The 21,719-nt window shown below is 37.3% G+C and overlaps 2 long non-coding RNA genes across 4 annotated transcripts; one reads left to right on the top strand and one right to left on the bottom strand.

The window, feature by feature from the left end:
- The first annotated feature begins 1,577 nt into the window (after window positions 1–1,577).
- Window positions 1,578–11,728, top strand: LOC136253534 (uncharacterized). Of its 2 annotated transcripts, none has more exons than XR_010700162.1 (4): window positions 1,578–2,405; window positions 10,855–10,971; window positions 11,526–11,556; window positions 11,604–11,728. It is a non-coding gene; the product is annotated as an uncharacterized lncRNA (long non-coding RNA). The 2 variants fall into 2 exon arrangements; XR_010700161.1 differs by lacking the exon at window positions 1,578–2,405 and adding an exon at window positions 6,936–7,210.
- On the bottom strand, window positions 3,851–14,087 carry LOC136253540 (uncharacterized). 2 transcript variants are annotated; one of them, XR_010700164.1, is made up of 4 exons: window positions 13,315–14,087; window positions 5,549–5,652; window positions 4,237–4,339; window positions 3,851–4,016 (listed from the first exon to the last, which is right to left on the bottom strand). It is a non-coding gene; the product is annotated as an uncharacterized lncRNA (long non-coding RNA). The 2 variants fall into 2 exon arrangements; XR_010700163.1 differs by lacking the exon at window positions 13,315–14,087 and adding an exon at window positions 6,907–7,092.
- Between the last annotated feature and the right edge of the window lie 7,632 nt (window positions 14,088–21,719).

Here is a 21,719-nt window from a genome sequence, read left to right as displayed (position 1 = left end):
TCCTTGCCAACTTGGATTGTGGGTTGACTTTCTGTGAGGCCGATCACATTGTTACTGGTACATACAGTATGAAACAGTCTTCTGAGCGGCAGGTTTATGGATAATATGGAGATGATGATGACATTGTACGCATTCTGCAAAGGCTGTGATGTCATTCATTAAGTTTGGTCATGGTGAGTTCTTTCCAATTGTAGAGCAATTTTCTATTTCTCTTACTTGTAGCATATTCAGATACATGAAGAGTTCGCTATGTAGCCTGGACGTTGTGATGTGAAAAAAACTATTATGATTGACGAATGATTAATCAAATTATTTGTGTGTGTTAAGTGCTGTTCATGCTTTTATATTTATTCTTACTTTTATGATGTCAGTGATGTCACGCAAATCTGATGTATAACTTGAAGCTATGATAGGTACTTGCATAAGCTTGAATTATATAATTAAGTGTTGTGACAGTACGTCATATGTAATCCACCTGTGTACAGCAGCATGTTTTTGTGCCACAATTATCTCTCTAATGTACATTGCTGATGTTGCTATGAGTTACCACCACTGATCTCAAAAATAATATTATTACCATGCACTTATAGAGAACATTAATTTCCACCTACATGGGTTCATTGGCAAGCGTGGTCTGCTCAGTTACCATGGTAACCATTTGCTTTCTTTACAGCTTCCACTTAAAATTTATATCTATACATTTTATTGATGAAAACAATTGGCAATTATAAAGCTCACATATACACTACTTGACAAGCCAGTTACCTCATTGGCAATCATATATAGTCTGGTCAGTTTCTATGGTAACTGCATTGCCTTCTCTTCATAAACATAGCTAGCAAAGTGTGCATCATGTCCTCTTATATAAGATGGATGACCTTGATCAGATCATGCATGCATGACATACATAAAGGAGCCTTTTGTGATTCTGTTTGCCTTTAAGGTTGACAGCCCCACCCTCCTCCCTGCTTTAATTTCTACCCAGCTTGAACGCTGAGAGCTTCGGGGGCCAAGATAAGAAGATGGCCCTTTTGATCTAAAAATAGGTAATTAACTTTTTGGCCACTTTCTTATGCCTCCTCCCGTTTAGCCCAATTCTACCATCAAGCTAAATTGGATAAGAAGAGAATGCAAGTATGTACTTTTGTAAGTACTCTCTCTCTACGTGTGTGTACACAATAATAGCAGTAATGACAAATGACATTCAATCAGTTTGCATGGAAGGCCGGCAATTAGCTAGCCACCGCTCAGTTAAACAGACAAGGCTGTTTAACTGAAGGTAAGCTGGCTTGACTCAGTCCTCCCAGCTCAGCAGATTTACTAGTAGCTTTCCCTCACTGAGTCACAAGGCTTTAGCTCTTAAATTTGCTTGCTTTCCAAGCGTGTCGCTAGTGTCTAGTGTCGAGGTAAGCTGGCTGTGAAGGCAGTCAGTGTGGTGCTGGCAGGGTTCGAACCCAGGCTAGGAACGGGCCAGTCTCCTCCCTTAACTCCTCAAAAAGTACACAAGACAATGAACTAGTGGTGAAGTTTCACTATAATTCCTCTCAATATTGAAGGTCTTTGAAGCAGTGGAGGGTTACTCCTGCACGCTCTTTTTGCTTTTTCAGTTTTTTTTGTTTTTTTTCTCAAGCTGATTAGAACAGAAGTATGAACTAGACTACTAGTTAACCGACTTCTCTTTCTTGCCATACCATGATGCAAAGTATTATTTATTACAGCTTAATGTTTTCAGTTCAGTTTAGTGTTAATAATCCCATATGTACGAAAGCTGCAACGGCTATGTAATAGTTCATTTTGTGACTATAGGCCACTCATACGTAACTTGTGCAATGGCAATGCAATCTTCAGGCATCTAATGAATACTCTACTGAGATGATATAACCTGTAGCATGACAGGGTGTGGTTTGTGCCCACATACCCTGTTTTCACAGGCCCTGTCACCAACATGCACCTCTTCTTTAGAATTAGCTATAGACTCACAGAATTATAGACTGAGGACAAACACATCAACAAGCTCTTACTTCATTAGTGCTGAAAGCTGCTGATATCTGCTTTGAGTTTCAACCTCCCAAATGCATATCCCTTCATTTTAATGGCCATCGTGTTGTGCCCACTACAGAGTTCTCAATGTCTAATGGTAATACTATCAATATCTGTAGTATTAACTGTACGAAATTTCTAGGCAAGACAATTGGTATTTCTCCCACTGCTACTTGTAAACTGGCCTCTGACAACATCAAACAGCAAATCTTATTGTATCTCCAGCGTATTGACAACTGCTCTATTAGAGGGGAATACAAAGTGTGGATCCTTAAAAACTTTGTTACATCTGTTCTTCACTTTCATATTGCTGTGGAGAGGCTTACAATGTCATCCATTCAATCTGCCCAATCATCTGTGCTGAGGTTTGTGAAATATATTTATTGTGTAGCTACATGCAAGCTAGAGAAAATTCTATAACAGAATAATGCATTCAGGTTTTTGTTGATTCGGATTCCCGACAGTACAGTGGTCATAATGCATGAGTAATAATAATATAGCTAAACAAACAAAAATGTCACAATGGTTTCTGGTAAAGTATAATTGAGATCCTAGTACCTATGAGGGTGTGAGAATTTTAATCTTTACAGTGTACATGTCCTACCAGACCCCCACCCACTGTTTTGTGGTGACTTATTTTAGTGCTACATTATTGGATCTTCTACCCCTAAATGTGCTCTCCCCAACCCACAATGAACCATTATCTTGACTGGATGTTTTGTTGCACCAAATTAGGGTGACATACAGTCTTGCCGGTTTTTAATTTGTTCATGGATTCCATTTACCTGAATGTTTTATACATACACTTTACGCTGACCTTCCAGATTATTAATTTTTGCCCTCCTAGCACTATCCCTCTTCTACCATTCTTAATAGATGTCACTTGGTAATGATTTAATCCACTAACAGTAATGCCCAGCAACATCTATTGGCTGCAATAGTTTGTAGGAAGATCAGTATGGCTCTTGACCTCCATTGTTTCAGCTGCCGGCAGGCTGCTTGTATTGATGTGTCCTGCTCATATAAAACTTTTAACTCTACAGCCTTCCCAGAATTGTATGTCATGATCTGAACTTTTTTCTTTCTATGCTATACTTGCAATTGATCATGTGCACGTGATTTAAGCCTTTCCTGTACTGACCACTCTGTGGCTGTCACTACATGGCACCCCTAGGCCCTCTGTTTTCTTGATCAATATAATATCATTAAGATGTCTTCCTCCATGTGTCCACAGCCACTTTCATTGTTTTAGCCTCATTGTGTTGTAGCTAAATTGGAGCAACCGTTTGGTCAGAAACCCTGCCTAATGCAGCAGGTGGGGTCTGACCATGAGATCATCATCTATAGAAATTTCCTTCTAGGAGCAAGGTACAACTTTAAAACATTATTCCTGTGCCACTTCTACATTCATTTTTAGTTTCTTGACCAAGTACAGTAAAATGAAATATTGATAATTTTAGGCTGAAAAGTCATTTTGAGTTCAACAATAGGCTAAGTTACATTATGATAGCAGTGTTGCTGTTAGCAACTAGTCAGGGCTTGCAAAAACATGGCATGTTGGCACGAGATACCCCATCATATAAAACATTACATCTTTGGTATTTGAATAAAAAATTATTGTTGCCAACTAATGCTTAAGTTGCTGTGCGGCCATAGAATAATGACATCAAAAGTCATGAATCTTTAATTTTGATAAAACAAGCAAAATGTATGTGCCAAGATGCCCTATTTTCACAGGCCCGGTCATATTATGGTGCAATATTAAGTACTTCTTATTTTTAGTTCAAGTGACCTAATTTAAGGTACTGAGTGCTGATAATGTACAATCATTAACCTTCATAAAAAACTGTATAAACAACACAGTCAAACACAACAAATGGGTTCAACCTATAGCCTCAACTAATATACAAGAAAAGAGGCTATATTGATAGCAGAATCCACAATCAGCTGGTAGTTTTTAGTGGCTCCTTTTCCTCCTGCAAATATGCAACACACATAATTACATGACTCCAAGTGCATGCGTGTCCGTGTGCTTGCATGTTCATGTTCACGTGTGTCCATGTGCATGTGTGTAGTATGTAAGTATCTCTATATGTGTGTAGTGTGCGTGTGTGTGTGTGCGCGTGTGTGTGTGTGTGTGTGTGTGTGTGTGTGTGTGTGTGTGTGTGTGCATGCGTGCGTGTAACATCTGGGTACCTGGTCTAAACTAGGGAAGTAAGTGCCAATAATTGTGGGTGAAACAAATCTTCATTGTGAAAACGGTGTGGGTTACTACACCTGTAGCATTGACTCGTAGTTCCTAAATACAAAGGTAATGTTTTTACACAAACTGTACTGAAGTAAGTTATGTAAAATTGGTCCCAAACATACCTAAGATCTATTTCATGACCTTAGGATACCATCTCATAGTAGCCACCTTCACATAGTACGGTTAAATATTGTATATTAATTTTAAACTTGATGATTAGCTTCAGCTGACATGTGGTTTTTTTTAATCATGGTATAAACCATGTATCTGTTTATTTCCCAATTATATAATTACGGCTGAAAAATACTGTAATTACTCGTTAAGGATTTTGTTACTTACGTAGTAAAATCGGTACTCAAGTACTTGTTAAGATCACATGACCCAGCTCACATGATGCATTTGCCATCAGGGAGTGACACAATGAAAGCTATAGGGTTTCATTGACATAATTTTTCTTATCAAGAACAATAACATCAGTTACCTACAATGAGGTATGTGGTCTGACCAATGAGATCATGAATTAGGGCAAAGTGTCCTGCCCGCACCCTCCCCCTAGGCAGTCTCACACTATTTGCAATACCTCATAAACATTATAGGGTTGGAACTTTTGTAGATCTAGGGGTTTCACTGGTTTCTGGAAAACAGTTAGCTTTCTACAATCAAAAATGATTAAAATTAAAGTTCAAGTCTAAAACCAACAAACTACCTCTCTCTCCACACACTATATGCATGAACACCCACGCACACACACACGCACACACACACACACACACACACACACACACACACACACACACACACACACTAGGGCTGAGCGATACTACCGTTTTAGCGATATATCGCGATATTTTGAAAGTATCGATATTGCGATATTTTGTTATTAACGTGATACCATGCCTGTACATTATTGTCATTAAAATCCATTTGCTATGCTGTATTAGGCTCAAGAATCCTTGTAAGTCATAACCTGGTTACCCCTGCAGAGAGGTGTGAACACCATAACATAACTTCAAAGCATGTGTCACAATAACTGTTACTGTAAACAAGGATGACAGTAGCTAGTTTGATGCTACTTTTAAAGACTTCCTGCATGAATATTGAGGAATACACTATGTAGCACCAGCTATGATTGACATATTTGTAAGTATCGTGAACTATTCAGTATCGTGAATAGTGGCTTTAGTATCGATCGTGATACTAAAATGGCAGTATCGCTCAGCTCTAACACACACACACACAAACAAACGCACGCACACACACCTGTTTAGGCAATTAGGCAACAATCCTTCCTTACCCAGACACACCAGCCCTCCCTCTTATCTTAACACCTAGTAATGTCTCTTCTTGTCACTCTCTCCATTGATCTAAAGAAGACATAATTACGATTCATTTTCAAGGAAAGCAATGCACAAACACACACACAGCACACATACACATGCAAACACTGGGTTCAATGTTTATAAATACACAATTAAAGGTAAGGAGTTAGTGGGAAGTGTGTGAAATTCTTATTCACATAGCTACAGCCATTGGTAAGCTACAATACTTTGAATACTTAAACCAGCATTTGTATTTTGGGGGATAAGACTGGTTTTCGCACATGAAGTCACAAATATATGCTCGGATAATACAGCATGTGGTAACTGACAGCAAACCACTTTTTCTCTGTCACGACACTTGTCAATTAGATTTATAAGAGCCAACTCCGAAAAACTCTACACTATGGCTGCAGCACATATGGCAAGATTTTGCCCTGGAAACATTTGCACAAACATTACGGTGTAGGTATAAACTAACTATATATTCTATAGACCCTTTTCAGGTAAGCTGCTGCCATAGCAACATCCGCCATTTTGGAGTAAAACCCATTTTGAAACCCTGGTAGCGTGGGGGAAAGCGTACGTTTAACCAGGTTAACCTTTGCTGTGAAATGCAGAAGCTCTACTTCCTGGGTATTGTTTTACTCTTATAGAAAGCAACGCTACCAGGGTTGCAAAACGGGTTGTACTCCAAGATGGCAGATGTTGCTATGGCAGCAGCTCACCTGAAAAGGGTATATACAGCAGCTGGTGTACTGATAAGAGTTCATCTGACCATGTTACGATTTGACAGAACATGGCCTTCAGTGCTGGTCACTGTAAAGCTTTACAGTAACAACAACCATTCTTCCTTACACACTCAAACAATGTATGGTTATTTTGTGTTGCCAGGGATCCAGCTACCTGTGTTTCAGCTAGCTGTGTAGCCCTGAGTCTAGGCCCCTTTTCCTTCCCTGTATGTATGTATGTATCATTTATTATTATTATTATCAAACTGTATAAAGGGATACACAAAAGGCATGTGCCTGTACAAGGTGATACCCTTACAGTTACAAAAATACAATTACAAAAACAGAACAACATACACAATACAAGTACAGAATTAAACAATCACATTAAAATAAACTAGATCTGAAATGTTTAACCTGACTTCGTGCCAAAATGTCCTCAGGAATAGTGTTCCACAAGAATGCCACGGATACAAAAAATGTATGTATGTTGTCTTAATAAAACAAGACGTTTTCTCTTTTATTTTTATAATTATCATTATAAATATCCATATATGGTACTAGAACATACCTGCAATCAGCCATTGATTGGAGTGATGATCATAATATTTCTCGCTGTGTCTTACAATGGCCATAGAATTTCTCAAATCATCTGAATACGTTGCCACGGCATCCGCTGTGACTCTCGCCGTGACTCTCGCCATGACTACAACTAAGCTGTCACGTGCGAATAAATATTCCTATTAAACCCCATCAATCAGATGAGAGTTACTGCTATCCCTCTAGGGACAAGGAGGTAAAAATTAGCCGGTGGCACAGATTTAAAAGAATGAAAAAGGCTGTTCAGTATATTAAACTGGAGGTGATCGGTGTTGGTATGTGCTTTGGAGTATAGTCTCGTGCGCCCGACTGACCCTTTATATCGGGCGCACGAGACTACGTGGAGTATTGTTGTACCATAGTTTGTATATATATATAGTTGTACCATAAGTGCAGCACGGTATACAGCCTCTGCCTATTAGGCCACTACAAATACAAGGGGGTGACACACAGGCACTCACTGTAGGTAGATCTGCGACCGCGGTCTAAGTCAAAGGAAGGAACAAGCTTAAGCATGCTTTTATGCAACCTTTTTGGATATGCCAGACAAATAATGGCTTGAAAATCTAATGAAATAATGGAAATGGACTGCCCGCCCGCCCGCAAGCAAATATGCCTGAATCCAAGACGACAAACAGAGAATTTGTTTGGAGTGGCCTTACATGTTCATCCTCCAATGACAAACAGGAATAGACATATAACTCTTATTGTTTGTAAAGTGCCTTCGGACAACCAGGTGGTGGAAGAAGGTTGACATTTTATAAAATGCTATCTCACTAGAGAAAGTCTCATGGAGTCAGTAACAAAATAGAAAGAATCCCAATGTAGGCATACATCAAAGCAGCTGCTTGCATAAATAAGAAGGGTCTGGTTACTCTAGCAGCATTACAGAGTTGTAACAGTAGAATGTAATTAAACTATGACATCACATTTATTGCAGCAAGAATGAGATGTCTGACAATCATACAGAGTAAGTAAATATCAGTAACATTCTACAGATGACTACAACCAGCCTCGATGACGTCTATACAAAATGGTACCGTATAGCGGGTTATTTTCGAAACAGAAAATTTCGCACAAGGAGCAAAATCTGAATTTCGAAGGATTTTAATTTCGAAGAGTGTTTATTTCGAAGTCCGGATGGATTTCAAATAAACGGAAATTCATATCACAAATCATGAATGTTTGCCAAAAACTGACTTACTGATATGGAATAACCCCCATCCCTGTGCACTGGAGAGAAGACTGAGGGAGTTTTGAGTGGAATAAATTCACTGGCTCGCATGCTCGATCGTAGCTAGTATAGATTATAAAGCAGACGGCATCAATTCCCATTCTGGATCACCTGTTTTCTGGTTATTGGCACAGTGATGATACAGTTTACCCATTATCATTTGTAGTACTGAGCCAAAACTCGAGGAATACACAAGCGAAAGTTGGATCATTGCTTTCACTTGTGGGAATTTATTTTCGAAGAACAACCGGGCATGGGAATTTATTTTCGAAGAGAAGGGCCTCTTCGAAATATCCGAAAATAAAAACCTTTCGAAAATTACCAGCTATACGGTATCACAAACATAAAATGGCTGCTAATAGTGGGAGAAGACTAAATGCTGTTTTTAGCCTTCATCACTATATAGAGGCCAACTATAATAAATTTAATATGTGACAGGTGGTATAAGCAAGTGTAGCAGAAAGAACGTATACAGTGGTTTTGTAGTGAATGTGTAGTGAAGTGTATTCGAAAGTTGTTAAGCTTTAATAGTTAGATTGTTGTAGAGTAAATAGTTTTGTGTACATTTTATTTGAAGATTACCCTGAGTACTGTTCTGGTATTCTACTATCACTACTACTTGCTATGGGGTGATAGAGTAAAAATGACAGCACGAGGTTTAGAATTTAATTTTCACTTATCCCATTATTCCGAATTTTACAAACTCTCGCTTGTATACTTAATACATGCGAGGCATACATGGACACGTGTATCACGGAAATACCCTAGTCTATAGTTTTGTATGTGGACGTCAGTGTCATGGTGCATGTACAGTGTGATGGACTTATATGTTTCTTTTTAGGCTGCTTTGTCAAGAAACATCTAGATGATGTATGTTTATTTTAATATGTAGTATATGTTTTTTTTTTTCTTTAAAGACGAGCCTAGCTTCTATTGTAAACTCTTGGATGAAAGTGCATGAGTAGTGTGTTATGTTCATGACTATGGGTCAACATGCATTACAATTATAAATGCTGTTCACGAGTCCAATTAAATTTTGCTACCTGGGTCAGTAAACTTATCTAAAATAAATGCCCAGCAGTGTTAAATAGCCCCTATTCATTTACACACCTGGTCAAAAATGCTGGGAAGGTAATAAAGGTGAGAGAATACAGTGATATTGTATAGTCTGTATGAAGTACAGTGGAACCTGTCTTAGCAACCAATTCCTTAAAAATGCCACCTCTGTATAACGACCACCTTTAAATCCCCCAAGTGAGAAGTTAATACACTGATTCACCCATCCATCTGCCAACTAGGACCATGATCTGAAGGTGTGAGGGCATTTTCTGATAAAAGTGTTCATCCAGTCATAATGCACTCATGATCACAATTGTTGGCAGAAAATTCACTAATGCAAAAAAGTATCAGAACTGAGTCCATCTCTGATTTGATGTCGGTAGCCTTCAGAACTGCCCAGGTACAAGGTCTGATTGTCCCCACATTCAAGCTATTGAAACTCAACTATGGACTCTTTAGTTCTTGAAATCTGTTAAAAAGTGCATACTCATATACCTAGCTAACTATACTACACTGCTAGCTGATGATGCAGCTTATTATGCTACACTATTAAAATTACTGCATGAATAATTTACAAGCTGAAACTAAATGATCGCAGCAGATTGACTTCTAACAGTGGGAACTATTAACTTCTTTTTTCACTTTATTATTATTATCACACGACTCTTTATACGTTATACGTACTACAGCTCAGTGAGCTCAATTAGCAATGAATAGCAGTGACTGTGACTCCTCCAACCCTATCTTCCTCGTGCATTACAGACAATGGTAGAACTGAGCCTTTAGTCTGTTTTCCATCATTTAATTATCCAGTATAGCTCCTGTAAGTAGTTTACTAGCACAACCCTCCTTGGAACTTTCAACCTTCAACTGCTTAAATGTCAAAATGTGATGCTAGGCATTATATGGAAATTATCTGATAAATATGAAAAGAAGAGAATGTATGAGTTATGGCCGGGAAGTTGAAATGGCCACTTTCACTGGACTTACTACATGAGCACCAGCGCCTATTGTGCCTAGGTATAACTACACTTCTGCTTTTTGAGAATCCAGCTCAACACATACATGGGAGGGGGGGGGGCACAATGAACACGTGTCCCGATTATCAAGGTGGACTTGTTAGTGAGGTGTCCTGATCTGAGGGGTATAAAAGTGCATGTATATACTATTTAATGCTAATGATGACGACGCTTGTCCATGGTCCCTTTTGTATTGGTCACCTTTGTATGGCTGTCCCAAAATATTTTCTCATATTTCCCATACGTATGTATGCATTTTAAGTGGTCACTCTTCCAGCAATCAAGTATACTTGTTTGCCTGTCAGTAACTGTGTGTGTCAATGGTAAACCTACATAGTTCAACCAATGCCACCTGTATCATAAATGTTCTGGTGTATGTTTAAACAGTGGACTTAGTACCTTGGCACTCATTGGTTTGTAGAATTTTCAGTAATTCGCAAAGTTTAAACATTCTTTACTACTAGTTACCTTTGCGAGTCACAGTGGCTAGTCTGAAAACATTATGACCATGATGGTTCCTCAAAAGCAATTATGTTTTGTTTACAATATATTCAGTAATTTGTAACAATTATATTTATAATTCTGCATATTTTGTAATTCTTTTCAGGGTCACCAATGTACTGCACAAGTAGCTTGGTGTCTTGAAACGTCTCATCTGGATCATCAAAAATGCTATATGAATAGCATTGAATACACCAAGCAACAATAACAGGAAATTATAATGGTATGTATGAAGTGTGAGTCAAAAAGGCCTTGGGGCTGGTGCTGCTACATGTGCTCTCCCTAGGGGCTTTGCCCCAACAAGGATTTTGGAACTATTGATTTTCTTAAATTTAGAAAATGTAGTTTACTAGCATATCTAAAGCTCTATTAGAGTATTTTAATTGGATAGGCTTAGCCCCCTCTATATTATTAATTGGGAGAGAGTCTTTAGCCCCCACTGTAATGCGTATGAATTAGAAATAGAAGTGTGACCATAAATAAGTGTCCTATGGTGTACCTTATTAGCATTGCATTATGTGTGCGTGTGCGTGCGTGCGTGCGTGCATGTACTCTGTGTGTGTATACTGTGTGTGTTTGTGTGAGTGCGTGTGTGTGTGTGTACTGAGCATGTGTACTGCATGTGTCTGTGTGCGTGTGTGTACTCTCTGTGTGTGTGTACTCTGTGTGTGTGTGTGTGTACTCTGTGTGTGTGTGTGTGTGTGTACTCTGTGTGTGTGTGTGTGTGTGTACTCTGTGTGTGTGTACTGTGTGTCACTAACTCTCTCGTATCCATAGAATATTTTGATTAGATTTCCACTGAGATGAGGTACGCAAACACTGTGATGGTTGTGTAAATGATATTACTTTTCACAGGCATACATGGTGTTCAAGGTGTTGTCTCTGTGCAGATGAAAACTACATAGACAGTAGTCTACTATACAGCCTTTATGTAAAATTATTTATTTAGAGTAATTAGCAAAACCTTGAGTCAGTGTCAATCAATATAGCAACACATATATGTGATACATTTCTGACCTATTTGAAAGATTTTTTTCGACAAATTCACTGCACATCCAAGTTGTATGGAGATTGATGTCCAAACCAGTTATTATAATATGTGACTGCAGAGTACCTCAACATCAATCATAAAATCAAACCAGGATCAGGATATAATGTAGGTAGTGAGCCTTAGAATGAGGCTTCTTGTGCTTTTTGTTATTTAAAATAGAACAAGTCTTGAGAAGTTTCCATCAAGGTTTCCATTTATACATGTACGGTGTACCACAATAATTTAGAAATAATAATTCAGGTACCGAAGCTTGATGCAGGCAGAGGACAGGGGCCTCATTTGGAGTAGCCTTACATTTTTTAGTACTACAAAGTGGAGCACAGAGAATACAGATGCTCACCAGTCCCTAAATCTTAGCCAAGGGGGTGCTATACTAGCACTGATATATCCACCTGCCTGTGCTAATTAGTTCAACTTCAGTCATGTCATAGTAATATTGTTTTACAGTACGTAAGTGCTAAAAGCCATTGGCAAGTCCTGCCAAATACACCAACATGACTACAAGACTTAAATTACAGTACGGTCAAAACAGGAAACCACTTTGCCAGAACTATGTTATTTGATGAATTATTATTCTTTGTGTGTGCTGTGCAGAAATCAATGTGATTATAACGCACAGGTGTGATTGTGATAATTATCTAAGAGGGTACAAAACTGATCGTGTGTGGGGGAGTTGACTATATGAGGGAGGATTGAGTTCCACAGTTTGATTGTAGAGGGGAAAAGGAAAATTTAAAACTATCAATTCTGGTATCTAGTTGGTTGGAGTAGCCATTTCTGTGGAATAGGACACATTTAGTAGGGTTTCCACTCAAAATAAGAAGGTGCTTCTTTTTGTTGTTTCTGGATATTTTCACACAGATTGACCTTTAAGATAAATGAAACAAAGTGCTAATTTGTTATTGAATAGTTTGTAGCATTCAATATCAACATAATTTTACCACATGCAAATATCCAAAAAGTGGTTACGTGACCAAAAATCTTATGATATAGGATTTCCACTGCAAAATGGCATGATTCCTTAGCTCTTTTCATTGTTTCTAGTTTGTTTCACACAGACTGACCTTTAAGATAACAAACAATCACCAGTTTATTGTTAAACTGTCTGTTGCTTTCAATATCAATGCGGTTTTAACTGTAAATATCCAAAAACTGGTCACGTGGCAAACAATCCAATTACAGAGCTATACAGGATGTGCTATAGCACTAAAAAATGTAGAAGTCTTCGTTGAGGTACAAAATGTGCTAATTGTAACCTAGATCACCTTAAAATACAAAGAGTTTTCAAATAAGCTGTCCAATGTAGCTATTAATATGGTATTTTGGTCACGTGGCCACTTTTAGGATATGTTGTGCATTAAAAATGTGCTGATACCCAATGCTGCAAGCAATCCAATAATAAACTAGCACTTGTTTGCTTTATCTTAAAGGTCAGTCTGTGTAAAAATCTCCAGAAACAACAAAAGAAAGCACCTTCTCATTTTGAGTTGGAAACCCTACATTTAGAATACACACCTGGTTGTTAGTGATTTTATACATCATCTGTACTATGGTTCTGTTCCTCCTGCTTTCTAGGGTAGGTAAGTTTAGATTTTCTAACATTAATGAAACACTTGAGAATCTAGAGTAGTCCTTGTAACATAACCTTGCTGCCGATCGTTGAATTGCTGGGCAACCTTCAATAATTCACACTGGCATGTACTTTTATCAGACCCAGTAACTTCAAGTAATTGAAGGGAAGACCCAGACCGAAAGGGTCTGGGTTCGAGACTAGGGCGGTGCTACTGACAATAACAATTTCAATCATCATAAGGTGACAACTGATCACGTGATAACCATCACAAGTTTTTATCAATTAGTAAAAGCACAGTAATAGAGATCAATCACTGGCCATGGCCTTGTCCGATTTGTAACGAAACAGCACTGCCTAGGAGGTTTCACTTATGCAGCTGGTTCTGGCCCCCACGCAAGATTCATCGTGCGACTATCCACGTGTGTCACTCCAGCAGACTGGACGTCTTCTTACCGAGCTCGGTTTCTTTTATAGGTAGTGTAGGCTCCTCGTCCAGTGTCTGATATCGATGCGTCGATCCCTACATAAGTAATTATAATTAATAAATGGCATATTTGCTAAATGACATAGGTCTAGTTAAATACAGAAATACAAATAAGGTCTGTTCACGTTCCATCGATGGGTGAAATTACCACGGTGATACATGCTCGTAAGTGTGATATTTCGTATCATTGATCGGCTTGTGTCGTACTATATTGGCAATACGCAACTCGTGTAACCGTGTATTGTCATTTAGATTTTCCTGTGTTTTGAATTTTGATTGCAGGATACAAGATGATTGAACCTTGATGCTCCTCCGCTAATGTATAGTAATGCTCCTCAGGAAATCATCTGCTGCCAAGTTCATGATGAAACAAATTTATGAGTTCATCCATGCTGGGCTCTAAAATTTCAGGTTCTCTACTAAACGTTACTGTGTTTGAACAATTTAAATAAGCCAGGTGGCTCTTGACTGACTCTGCTATGCTAACGTTGTAGTATATTATACTTGTCAGTTTATGCATTGCTAAAATTATCCCATGTATCATCTTGTTTGTGACTTATATATTATTATAGAAATGGAGCAAGGCCTTTCGATACTTAGATTCTGTAAAGTATCCATAGCTGCTGCTTTGATGTGCTAGTCAATGCTAGCCGACTTTGTACCTAACGTGTATTAAGCTGAAATTTAAAAAAACCCATTCAAACTTGATGAAGCCAAACCTAAATGTAGTGAACATGCAATACTTATCATCTATTTAACATCAACAATTAATAGAATCAACACTTATCTTATATACACTCAGAACAGCTTCATGCCTACTTCATCCGTATTATGCACCTCTAAAACAATTGCTATTATATATTTATCTTTGCTTTCTTTCCTTTGTGATTATTTTGGAAACATTCATCCCTAAATTAATAAACTCAAATAGTAAGGCTTAAGATTTAAACAATATTGTGGAGGTGCTATTTGGTCAGTGTCTAGTTTTCCCCCTGAATACTTGTCAAGTTCTAAAGTATCTGTTATGGTGGTATTGGACAGTAACTGATCAGGTATGAATGACAAAAATTCCCCTGCATGGATTTAATAAATGGCATGCTGGTGTCACGTGTGTTACTATGATAATTTGCAGTGTATTAACTAGGAGTATTCAATCTTACATGTACATTGTAATAACTTAAAGTTGTTACTCTTATTTCATAACCATATATATATTATGCTGATAAGAAACTGTCAATTTTAGTTGTCATGTTATTGATAGTAAATAGCATGTACTAGTGATGCCATAGAATATTACAGGTTTTTACAATTGAATTCGGCGACCTTGCAATTGAATTCGTCCCGTTTGCAATTGAGTTCGTCGCTTTTGCAATTGAATTCGTCCCGTTTGCAATTGAATTCGTCGGTTTTGCAATTGAATTCGTCGGTTTTGCAATTGAATTCGTCGGTTTTGCAATTGAATTCGTCGCTTTTGCAGTTAAATTCGTCCGTAACAAGAATGGCAGCTGGAGCAAACACGAAAACATGATGTAGCAGCTGCTACAAGAACTTGTTCAAGTACAACAGTAGTAAACAACTCTTTATAAGGCAATAATTCTTCCTCTACAGCCTCTCCAGCAACATTCCAAACTCTACTACGCCATTCACGATGGGTGTGGTCACTCGCGAGCAAGCTAATTAACTTGTCAGACAGCTTTCAGCTTCGCGTACTACCAGCTTCAATTACCTTCTAGTGTCTCAAGTGCAACTCTCCAAGGCATAAATAGTTCATCTCTTAATGAACGGGTTGGTTTCTTGGAGCCGTTTTGTTTATGACGAATTGTAATGCAAACGCGACGAATTCTATTGCAAAACCGACTAATTCAACTGCAAAACCGACGAATTCAATTGCAAAACCGACGAATTCAATTGCAAACGGGACGAATTCAATTGCAATACCGACGAATTCAATTGCAAACGGGACGAATTCAATTGCAATACCGACGAATTCAATTACAAACGGGACGAATTCGATTGCAAACGGGACGAATTCAATTGCAAAGGCGACGAATTCAATTGCAAAAACCTGTATAATGTTGAGATTCTTACTGATACTGAAACTCTTATCATTGGGTGTATGTTGCTTAGTTATCACTACACTATATGGATTCTTATAGTTCTGCTTTACCTGCTGCGTGGTTGCTTGGTTACCATTAACAGGTCAGTAATATCGACATTATAGAACTTAATGTGACTGGGTATTTTCTTATTACCTACAAAACTGCTACTACAAACTCTGTATAGTGGCAATTAAGTGTTGTTATAAACACATTTGTTTATAAACCACACTTACAATGAACTTACATTTAAGTACAGTAGTTGCCAAGTGAGAAGTCACCCCTTACCTTTTGTTGTATGTGATTGTAAATGCTGCATGTGTGTGATTCGAGGTCACATTGATTTGCTTGTATTTTGTTAACATTATTTTGTTATTTCATTAACTATACCCACTTGAGTACAATCGTAACTATTACAAGTTCACTTAGCCTGGTGCTTCTTTCTCTGTGAAGTAATCCATGATCCCACACTATCTTCAAAATGTCAACTACTAGTATATAGACTGAAGCCATCATCTTCAACATGTTTCCTGTTAAGATTCTTCTCATTGCGCCATCTAGTGTACATGTATATGTATATGTAGAGAACCCATGAAAAAGCCAATGGAAAACGGCTAAACCAAACAAAAGGCATCAAGCTCATATACCCAGTAACTCTTCCTTGTGATCTACGTACAATCATCTAAATCAAATATGTGACCGGTACATCTTTCACACGCATCCAATTGTATGACTATCTTAGCTAGACTAGAAGTATGTAATAATTAATCATGAACTTGAGATACCATAACTTGGCATTCAAGCAACATAATTATAAACCCTTATCTCTTAAACATATTGTTGGTACTCACTACTGACTAAATTTTAAGTCAATAGCTTTTTCCAATCTAAGTTATGAGTCATAAAATGGATGTGTGTGGAAGACTCCTTTTAGCAAATCTTTCATAATTATGTATAGTACACCCAACTGTTGCGATGCTTTAAATGCATTTAACTGTGTCAGCACTTCACAATATTTCCAAGCTTTATCCATTATTTTCTACTATCCTGCAGAATTCCTACCATTCCCCAGTCTGTCTTTTTGTTGTTGATGAGGGAGAAATTTGTTCTGCTGAGGACACAACACAAGTTGACCCCCTTGCCATGGGCATGTGGTTCTTTTGATTCACCATTTACATGATGAAGTCTCTGATGATTCTCAGGTTTGATTTGCTGATGATGCAAGTGCTGTTGGTTCTCTCTCCTCACTACTGACTAGGTGGCAACACCTTTTATCCTATGGTCCAGCCAATGGTTACTTTACTTAATGCTGTTAAAACCATTTTAATTGTGAAGCCAGAATACCTTACGAGGGCACAGCTGTTTATTTCTGATACCAACATTTAGATAACTGCTTGTGGTCAATGCCATCGTGGTGCTATGCTAGGATCAAGAGAGTTTGCATAGGGTCATTTCTGAGACAGAAACCATAGCTTCATTGCAGTCTCATGTAACTAATTAGTCTTCTACCTCTGACCAGTCAGTAAATGTTGTCACTGATATTATTGCTGCAAACAGAACAAGCACTCATGACAACCTCCAACAAGATTATAAATTCAGTAATGTCCTTTATGGTATTGACAAATGTCCTAAAGGTACCCCGAGGAATGAACGTTCTGGCCTTGACCTCAGTAATGTTGCTAAGATTATCACCATAGTTGATGAGAACATAAATCCTTTATCTATCCGTGACCTACACCGACTAGGCAAATATCAAAAACAACCTATAGATGCCCTCAACCTATCCTAATTAGATTTAACAGAGCCATTGTGTGTCCCTACTGTTATCCAAAACCAGTTACTTAACAAATAGTATATGGATCAAACCAGATATGACCCTAGAAGAGTGACTTACTGAATCGGTCCTACTGAAAGAAAGGTGGGCTCTGATGCAAAAGAAAACTGAGTGTAAAATGATTAAAATCCATGGAAACAAGATACTATTTGTGAATAACAAGCTTCATGGAGAAGTAAAGAATTCTAACCTTGTTCTCAATCAGTCCAACCTAGAGAAGCAAATGGATCCTGCATGACTAAACTCCAAAACACCTAATGCAAATCAAATCGATTATACCCTTGAATTTCTAACTATTAATTGTCAAAATATTCAAAGTCAAAATAACAGAAATGAACTTGCTGCAATACTTTCACATTATAACATTACAGATTGGAATTGTTTGTTGAGTTCCTCAGCCTGGCCTTCAGAGTGGTATACAAAGGAATCTTTAAACCTATTCCATTAGTATCTCTTCGAATAGTTTTAACATATCTCCAGAACTTCTTATAATGTATTTCACCATCATCACTTGTTTTGGCACTTCCTGTGGGACTCACAGATAACTGTTGTGATATTGTTCTTAATTATATGGTATATAGTCCTGCCATGCTTCTTCTGTTTGTAAAATACTTTGCTTTATTATACAACTTATTCTGTTGTTTTTTTTAAACTGTCTCTTGATGTTACGATTTATCCATGACAATTCTCTGGTGGCTCTAGACATTGTCTGTGGTATATTTTCAGTTATTGCAACCGCTTATAGCCTGCTTGAAACTTTTTAGTTTACTTCTACGGTATTGCAATATGGGTCTGAGGAAAGAAATTCCATTTTGGAATGCTGATAAATTAGTCTTAAATTGGATCATATTACCCCTGTTGTACAAAACTATTGGATTTTCAAATTCAATATCATCTGATTCAGGTCTGTTGTTTAATGTTAATTCACAGTACACAGCTTCATGATCTGGCATGCTAGGGATTACTTCAATGACTCAGTGTGAGAGGAGAAAATTAGTTCGAGGATATTTCCTCCATGAGTAGGTTCTGTAACCAACCGTTCCAATCCAAATTCATTGACACTCTAGCTATAATTGGTTAACGTCAGTACTATATGTTGAGTTTGGATTCACTTGCCCTACATCATCTATCAAGGGTAAATTGAAGTCCCTGCTAATATTATTTGTGGCAATTGTGATGTCTCATTTTGGAAAATTTCTGATAGAGAGTTATTCAATATAGTAATAAGGATGGCATTATTATTAGGTGGTCTGAAAAAATAATGAAACTGTCTCTGAAACCAATAAATATACCACCACCACCACCTACAAATGATCTTTTCTGATAATTTTTTAACAGCAATATAAATATAATTTGGGATGATAGAAATGTTGAGTCAGTGTGAAATTTGTTTCCTAGTACACAGAATATACGTAATGCAATTATATAAAACCTCCTAGCAACTTACACAGTGAAATGATGTATATATGAGGCAGTCTTGCCATTCCCAGTTATCTCAATAATATAGCTAGCTACTAGCAATAGAATACTGTTACCTTGCTTAAGCTTTAACAGAAGCTACATACACCAATATTACTGTATTTGAGCAACGAGTACAAATGGCCAACGTATTAATGGACAACTAGCTTACTGAGAAAGTGTTGATCTGACAAAAGTTTTGATGTGACAAAATGTGAAGAATGGTTTGCATTGTGGTAATAAGTATATTCATTATAGCAGCTGATCAGGTGTGAATGACAAAAAATCTCCCCATGCAGTAAATGGTATGTGTGTTACTAACTTTAAAGATACAGTGCATTTAACAAGGAGTATTCAATTGTTATTGTTGTTAACACTTTACAGTGACCAGCACTGCATGTGCATTGTAGTAAATCCAGCTATTAGTCTAAGTTTCATAACCATACACATGCTGACATGGAAGTGGCAATTTTTGGTAGTTGGCATGTTATTGGAGAGAAATATAGTAAATAGCATGTACTAGTGATGCCATAGAATATATGTTGAGTTCCTTACTGATACAGAAACTCTATCTACTATGTTAGTGGGAATGCATGTTGCTTAGTTACATCTCTATGCTATAAGGATTCTCACATTACATATACTTTAACTGCATGGTTACTATTAAGAGTCCAGTATTGGGCAAGTTACTTTGTAAACGTAACTAGTTACATATTACATATTACTTGCAACTGAACTATTTAGTTACAGTTACATATTACTAATAAAATAAAGTAACTATAATAATATTACATATTACATTACTTTGTGTCCACAGCCTTAAGCTGTCACGTGTGAAACTACCACTTTATCACGTGACATGATTGCGTTGTTGGACAATGTGCAACTCTTGGTCATAAGTAAGAAGCTGGTGAATAAGCTTCATTCAATAGGCTTCGTTACTTTGTTGTGGATATTAGTAACTTCGTTACTTGTAGTAATAATATTACATAATATTAGACTCGTTACAGTAACTATATTACTTAGGTAACGCGTTACATTTGTAAGTAAAGTAACATGAGTTATATTATCTGCTTTTATAGCGTATTTCGCTATATTACTTACTAATAGTTGCCACAAAAGTAATAATATTACGTAACGCGTTACTCCCAACACTGTAAGAGTCCAATGATTTGGGTTTTATCAGTCCACGGAATCTAAATGAATGTATAAATGTGATTGGGGATTTTCTTATTACAAAGTTGCTACTGCAAGCTCTGTAGAGCAGCAATGAAAAGATTTGTTGTAATCCTACATGTATAGCTAAACCACACTCACATGATGTACAATTTATACGACTCATCTTTGATTATTCCTATTGTTAATGTGATCATGATCAATCAATAGTGTTGAAAATCATTGTAAGTGGAATGCATCTACTAATGAAGTTATACATTGTGGTTATATTTGGTGTATTCTATGATGTGACATTATATTATACGTAATTAAATATGTCACAGTTACATGAAAGGACATTCATGGTCAAGTAATACCATTGCTACATTCTTCGTGATCTCTGATAATACTGTGATAAACAATATTCCACAAATAATTTCCTTATCTCTTTGTGAAGAGGACAAATTCATCTCAAGTTTTAAATCTGTCTAAGTGCTTTAACTACCATCAGAAATAGTTAGTTTATATTACATCAACCAGTGATCCCTTTCTGGGTTTCCTCAAGAGTTCACAAACTTGAGCAAGGCCATGATACGTATATATGTGTGTGTGATACGTATGTTGAAAAATTACTTAATAAGTGTAATACTTCCCTGAGAAATAAGAAGCTGATATGTTGACCATGTAGAAAAGTATACAGTAACGACACCTCAAAATATAATTACATCATACTTACATGTATCTTCACCTAAAAAACCTACTACACACTCTGTTACACTATATGCTATTGCCAGATACAATTTCTGTACTATTCTTACAGAAGTTTACATCCATTTACATCCAACTCCCAGTCAATCCTCACGTTGACGAAGTGCCTTATCCATTCCATCACTGTTAATGATGCTGTTAGGAACCATGCAGCACGGGGGCAATTTATTCTCTCTTCTACACCCATGAACAGCATGAGAATATGAATGAGATAATGATGATAATGAACTCCCCCCAAATTCCCTTAATAAATGTTTCAACTATCTTCATTATGTCAACAATTACAATTATCCAAATCATGCATACTCCACACCCTGTACAATCATTATGACGTGAATCGTTCACTGCGCAGGCCACACAAGTTAAGATTATTGTACTGATCCCATGAATTACTTCAAATATTAAATCATAATGTTTCCTACTGTAGAAACTGCTTAAACCTGGGAGGGGTATCTGGCTTAGCACTATCATAGTGGCCTTATCAACTCCTCCTTTTGTTCTGCACAAATCTTCATTGTTATAGTAGTCAGTCCATGTATTGCAATATTTGCT

Source organism: Dysidea avara, chromosome 1 (genome assembly GCF_963678975.1).
Source record: "Dysidea avara chromosome 1, odDysAvar1.4, whole genome shotgun sequence".
Taxonomy (NCBI): domain Eukaryota; kingdom Metazoa; phylum Porifera; class Demospongiae; order Dictyoceratida; family Dysideidae; genus Dysidea; species Dysidea avara.
This window is presented reverse-complemented; position numbering and strand designations above follow the sequence as displayed.